We start from the raw sequence: 7,498 nt of genomic DNA, 5'->3' as shown, positions 1-7,498 counted from the left end.
TTCTGACTTTATAAATATAATACAAAAAAAACCAGTTAAAAACTGAAAGCTTGAACAGGTAACTAGTACAACAGGTATAAACACTAGTAAAAATGCATGAAGAATGTTATACTTATGTATATACATGTATCAGTAACTCTGGAATATGTTCCATGTTATACATATATGTAAACACTTATATTTTGCATCTTTTGGGTTTGGTAAAGGCCTTGTATGATTACATTTACAGGTAATGAATGTTGTATTTCTTTAGGCTGTTGTTTCTGAGCTCTCTTGTGTCTTGTCGAGTGACGACCGAGGGAGGGCCGCTGATCGGTCTGTTGTTATGCCTTGTCATTTTATGGCTTGTCTGATTAATAAATGGAATGGAATCCTTTCAGACATATTAGCCAATCAACGGGCATCAATCGCTAGGGAACACCAAAATCCTTTTTTCCCTGTAAATTCCTATTTTTTTTTTATCAAGATTCAGCAATGTATGATTTCCTTTCACGACTTTCCATATCCAACACTAACTCTCCAAGCGTTATCAGAGATATCAATCGTGTGGATCCTATTCATCTCAAAATCACGATAAATTGCGCGTGTTTAAAGGTTTCAGGTTTGTGATGGATCCTTGAGAGGTACAAAAAATAGTTCCTTCGCCAATTTCAAGTACATTGAACCGTGAAATTGTGTAACTTAAGTTAAATTGTTTCTTTCTTTTTTTTTCAATAAAAAGAAATCCATATGTGATCCATTGATAATGATTATAAAAAAAAAACAATGGCAGATTTGCAAATGGTAGGAAATATATAGGGAAGAAATTCGGGTGAATTTATAGCGGCATCATAAGTAAAAGTGAAAAATAGATTTTGAGGGCATTAGCAATTGAAATACCCCATGCTCACATTTATATCTATAACCCAATGGGCCTTAGCGAAATTTTTCATAGCATTTTCAACCAAAATTTTCTAAGACTCATCATGCAGTTAGAAGTTCTGTACAAGGTTCATTGTGCCAATAAAAAATTCAGGGATTAGAAAAGTGTATTTATTAAAGCATTGAATGATTTATTTTTTACTCCGTCCTGTCAATAACTGCCGTCATGTGAGCAAACAAATTGAATAACGCGCGTTATGATGATTTGTCTGCTTACCTAACGGCAGTTATTGATACGACGACGTCAAAAATAAATCATTCAAATCTTAAATTTACATTTCCTTATTGATGAAATCATTTTTTAAATCAAATACATTGGTATAAATTGCAGATCACGGAGGGAGTAAACTAGTAACAGCCAGGACAGCTGTATCACATGCACTGTTGAGACGAGCCTTGAAAATATAATCCATGAACAATAACTAATATGTTGTTTTTTGGTGTTTTTTTATACAGTAAAATCAACTTAATTGTTATAAATATTTGTAATGCATGCATGGTGTTTTACCAACAAATTTGCAATATATTTTCATACCGATAACATAGAAATCAATGATTGTGGACTACTTATGTAAATTATATGAAAATACATGTAAATACGCAGTGATTAAGTTGTTGCATTTAGAGACATTTAAAGACTATAATGAAAAAACACAGTCGAATGTAAATATAAGCTATTAAACACCAGAAGCATTACTTGTACATGTATGTCTTTGGTGGCATACTTTTGTGTGATTTTTTCCGTTGAGTATTTTTATATAAATAAAATGTACATACATGTACATGTATAGATATTCTCATAAAGCGGGTTTTTTTTAAATAAAATATGCTGACATACGATATTCTCCAGCCAAAAATAAATGATATTTGTACGATGTAAAGTCCGGAATAATCTAATTAAGAGTCGACCTTTGTCACGCGTTTTGTTATCTTTTGTAGTCCCTTCACGAGAGGCAGCAGATACTACTGATGTAGTTAGCAAGGAGCGAGTTATAATTAGATTGGAATTCCTTCTAACATGGATGGGATTTACAGGAAACCCCAGGGATTGAAACTGACACCCTGAAGTCCACTGCTGACGTCGCCCTACAGTAGAGTTTAAAGGCAATGGTAGAAAACCGGGCTCTGTGAATATCAATTATACCACGTGTTACGATGTTCTTCATTATCTGTCTTTGTGATCTGGTCTGAACTTGCACTTTGCAATGGACTTCAATCTTAGTGAAAATAGAATTGACTTCTATATGTTAATCTAAGAAAAATATATGTTACGAAAAAATGTGTATGTGTGTGTGTGGGGGGGGGGGGGGGGGGTGCGGCCCGCTGGCCTCTCCCCTCAACTCAAACTTTGTGCCTAGTTATATCGAGGATGTAAAATAAGATCAATAATCATAAATATTGTATAAAAAATATTCGACGTATAATTATTTACGTTCAACAGTCTTCTTTAATTTTCAGGGTTCGGAAAAGTAAAGCACCATTAAACCTTCTTGTATGGTGGCATAGATCTGCCACCACTTGTCAGATAGTTATGTCGACTTGTCAGATGATTATATCGACTTGTCAGATATTTATGTCAACTTGTCAGATCTTTATGTTGACTTGTCAGAAAATAACCATATTGACTAGAAACTCAATATTTTGTTGTTAAAGCGTGTTAGTGCCACTAACTGCCATTAAGTTGTCATCATAATATCTGACAAGTCGACATAAAGATCTGGCTAGTTAACATAATTATCTGACTGAAAAAATAGTATGGCCACTAATTTAAAGAAAATTATCATTCATATTATAAGTCGACTTGTCAAATAATGATGTTGACTTGTCAGATGTTATGTCGTCTTGTCAAATAATTATGTCGACTTGTCAAATAATTATGTCGACTTGTCAAATAATTATGTCGACTTAAAAGATGCTAATGTCGACTTGTCAGATCCTTATGTCGACTTGTCAGAAAATATTATTTTAACTTGATGGCACAAATTGGGCATGGAAAGGTTATAGTGTTAAAATTTTTAAACACGTGGATAAGTGACAAGTCTACATAATTATCTGACAAGTCGACATAATTATCTGGCAAGTCGACATCAGGATCTGACAAGTCGACATAATTATCTGACAAGTGGTGGCAGATCTATGTCACCATATTCTTGGAATACTGCCGTCAAATTCCGCGTACAATAAGACTCAAAAAGATGATGAAACACAACACAAGTTTGGCGTATCCCAGAAGGATTTCCGCCAAAATTAATTATATCCATGTCTTATTCGACTTTAGAATTACAATGACAACCTCTTTGCTTCACAAGCGGCCAACAAACCCCTCTCGGCGTTCTCTACAAAAGGTCCGTGGACTTTTTGTTAGACTGGCGTTGTGGCTGCGATAATTGGATATGGCTGGTTATTTTTTTTTCGTCTTTGAGAAATGAAATGACGGTTTCTGACTTGACCACGCACGTTCAGACACGACCAGGATCTTAGACCGGTCTGAATCCTCCAGCTGTGCGTGAGCTAAATAATAATGGTGGCAGAAACCTGTGAATTGTCTTGAAATAAAAAAGAAGATAGTAATTTTTTTCTCAGCATGCTCTCTGCAATGAAAAGGAGTGACACATGTTCGATTAAGTTTAATTTAGAATTCATTTTCTTAGGAAGAATAATTTATCACTAAACGATTTAGATTTGATTGGCTAAGCCAAACTTAGTAAGTATTTGTTATTTCTCGGACGCGCCAAAACTTCTAAAAACTTGAGTCAGATCTAAATTTTAGATCTAAATCTAAAGGTGCTCTAGCAAGAGGAAATGCTATCCAGAAAAATATTTAAATAAAATGACGAATGCTGAAACTTGTAGTTTTTCCTTATCAAAATAGTGTATGGCTTACAAAAAATAATCTTAATATTTTACCTGACTTTGATGGGTCCCGTGTTGGCCACAAATCATCTAAACTATTCTCGCCAAGTATACCATTGCATTGTTTCTTTTTAATAAAATCATACTCGATAAATGACGTAACAAATGCACTGGAGAGAAATGGTACTAGTACATGGGTTTTAGTCAGTAAAGAACAAAGGCATTAAAAACACTTAAGTCATCCATAATAAGTAAAACATTATTTTAACAAAAAAAAAAGAAAATATTTTCAAAAACGAATTTATTGAGAAATATTTATGAGAGAATTTAAACAAAAGACAAGACGACAATCTCATTCTACATGATGATGTTGTTAATGCAAAAAAAAATAATTGATAAAATCATCTTCCCAAGTAAAGGGTGCGAACCAGAAACCCTTGGGAAGATGGATGATATGGAACAAATTAATGAGGTCTCAAAGGTTTGACACTGCAATGAGAATTGCACACAGTAGAACTACTTATAAAGGAAAAAACATTATTTCATTTTCCCAATCTTTTTTTTTTTTTGGTTAAATTTATAATATTTCAAGACATATTTTCCATGAAATATGATGATAAAAAACGCGATGACTCTGATGTTCATAACTTTGAGAAAACGATTACACTAAGAGGTAGATTTAAAAAGACCAACAACTTTGAAGTTGCTAACTGCAAACACGTAGAACCGTTTTTTTTTTTTTAATGAAGAGGTCAGATAAAATATGGATACTCCAAATGACGTGTATGAATAATAATACAAAAAATGTACAATTTACTTTTTTTATAAGTTGGAAGGGACCCCCCCCCCCCCAACCTTCGTTGATACGCGCATCGCGCGCGCTTACTCCGTGATGCCGGTCTGTGGGTATAGGTGTGTTCCCTGATCAGATTGGCTTGAGGTTTTGTGCTTGGTTCCAAGTAGATCCCTGGTAACAAATCAAACTTCCCTGTACATGACATGGCCGACACAAGTCCTGAATCTAACACCACTCCTCCAACCCGTCCATACATCCATCGCCATTACTCGCCAGCAAGCGTCAGATCTCATTATTGGGGACACGCTTACTGTACACGGCCACCAATTCATTTCGGAAATTTGAGTCGCACTATCATAACATTGATAAATGATCCACGAGTCTCGTTACAGTTTTTATTCCCTGAAAATCTAAAACCACAGCCATAAAAAGGACAGCTTTAGTACGTGTAATTATGTAGAAAGGTGAATAGTATATACTGAATACAAGTACTTATAAAATTATACATAATGTTGGCTTTAATTATATTTTTGTTAGTGCTACAAAATACAACTACCTTTTTTACTAACAACCTAGCTGGTGCCAATTGACAATTACGTATATGATGACGTTAGTCCTGTGGGTGCTATAAAATATTGTAACTACGACTTAAAAAAAGGCTGCGGCATAAATTCTGATTAAGGTGAAATTGAATTGAACAAGAGGTCACAGACACGGTCCTTCCATTCCATGATGACGAGATAACCCTGTATTTATGTGTCTTTCATTGAACGGCCATTAGGCATTACCCAATATCGCACAGACGGTTTGCTTGTCATTTGACGGTTCAAATCTGCAGCTATTAAGCGCCTAATAAGAGCATTTACCGGATGCCTTCGAAATAATCAGGCCATCAGAACGTCTTGGCATCTCGTCTCTCTGATCGATGCACGGTACAAGAATTAAAAGGAAGCGAGCATTGACCGCGCGACCTTGGGGACAAGGTATGGCACCCTACCGCCTAATGATGATGCACATTTTGACATCCCAGTAACTCTTTTAAAACCACGGTTCCCCCCCCCCCCTCTCTCTCTCTCTCATTAAAGAGTAAAAGGTAATAGTATACCTAATTCTGATCAAATTAAATGGAAATTAAACGCTCTTTATAAAGGTGATGGTATTATAAATTCTTTCGAGTCAACGTTTTAAGGTTACATGTAAGTAGAAGATACTAGTATTATCTACCATAGTATTCTATGTCTCCCCTTTTACTTGCTATTTTACGCTTTCATCATTTGGAATTCGAAAACACGTAAAAATGTATAAATTGATAATTGGGAGGTTACAATTTATAAACACAAGACAAAGTTAATGGAGAGCAATTCAGACATGACACAGTGTAAAATCCATTGGTGTGCTTAAGCTAAGAAGTGTGGGGATGTGCATAATTGCCTTGATTAATTAACCTACATGTGTCATTAGTTTACATCAATAATTGTACTCCCCATCGCCCCGGGGGAGCTCCTGTTCGTGATTCCCTGTATGACAGAAAACTAGTCGTGTTCGATATAAAATGATATAAGTCCCAGTTTCTCAACAAGGATCAATTCTTACGAATTCCACTGAATGGGAAATATCGATAGGAATTGAATCAATTTGGCACCAACATCACTTGCCATAAATCTCTGTCATAAAAAGTTCTTAGCTTTAACACACACATTGACAAGACACACTCGATTGCGAACGAGGTTGATGAAACTTTACGATTTGGCATCATTATGTTTATAGAGTTGAATGCCTCTCAATTGGGGAGAGGTTTTATTGTTATGGGACATTGCCAGTCGCTGACAACTCTGATGTGCAAGTTTGCTACTTGATTAAAATTCATTCAAGGGTAAACATCACTCACTTCAATATCGGACTGATATACGATACATCAAAGTCCTGATTTGTAAAAGCAAAAGAACAATTAGTTCATATATTTGAGAAAAAGAAGAAATTTTGCAAAATTTGATTGTCAAATTCATGTATTGCACATTATACTATACAATTATAGCCTTATGATGAGGTCAATACATGTCTTTATGGGCCTGATGATGAGAGTATATAGACGGAGGACGACGTCCGAGGTTGATATACTCTCATCAGGTCTAGAAAACAATGTAGCACATGCCAAAACCAGTATTTGTCTTGAATATATATATAGTATAGCGAGGTTACGATTTTCTATTTTTAGGTTTGTAATGTTTATAACAGAATTTATAGCACGATCGTGTAACGTCAATCGCATATGCTTGAGATAAATACGATATTATAATAAACTGGATTGTCTTTCTTTTCCCCCTTACCTTACATGCGATACTTCGGTCATGGAAATGTAAGCACGTATACCGAACATTACGGACATTTTAGTACTTTGATTTTGAAATTGAGTTCAACCAATGGTTTCGAATTTATTGCACTTTGTGGGCATTGCGGTTAGGTAATCGTTTAATTCATTATAAGATGAATACCTGGAGAAGGTTCCATAAATCGTGTGGATATAATTATAATTATTGGAAATCTAGTGTAAAAGATCAGTTTATTAAAAAAAACAACCACTTCGGGAAATAATCTCTCAAAGTTCAATTGATTTTTTATTAATTTAGTCGAATCAGAACAAATTTAGTCTCTTTCCTTCTGGGACTTGAACAAATTAAAACAAAATCCATTTAACTTTGTGCAACATTTTCCCTTTGAAAACGCATAATTATAGCATATAAAAAAGGGACTGCCAAGACAATATCTGTATTTTAGAAAATGTATAATCCCTTATTGTTGACAGGTCAAATTTTCCTGTATTTACCACGTATACCACAACATTCGGGGTGTAAACAATGTTGCACACGGGGTGCATGCTTTCGGAACGCGGCGGAAAGGCGGTCAATTTAAGATTAACTTTGTGTTACA

This window comes from Magallana gigas, chromosome 6, assembly GCF_963853765.1.
Source record: "Magallana gigas chromosome 6, xbMagGiga1.1, whole genome shotgun sequence".
Taxonomy (NCBI): domain Eukaryota; kingdom Metazoa; phylum Mollusca; class Bivalvia; order Ostreida; family Ostreidae; genus Magallana; species Magallana gigas.
Note: the sequence above shows the minus strand (reverse complement) of the source record.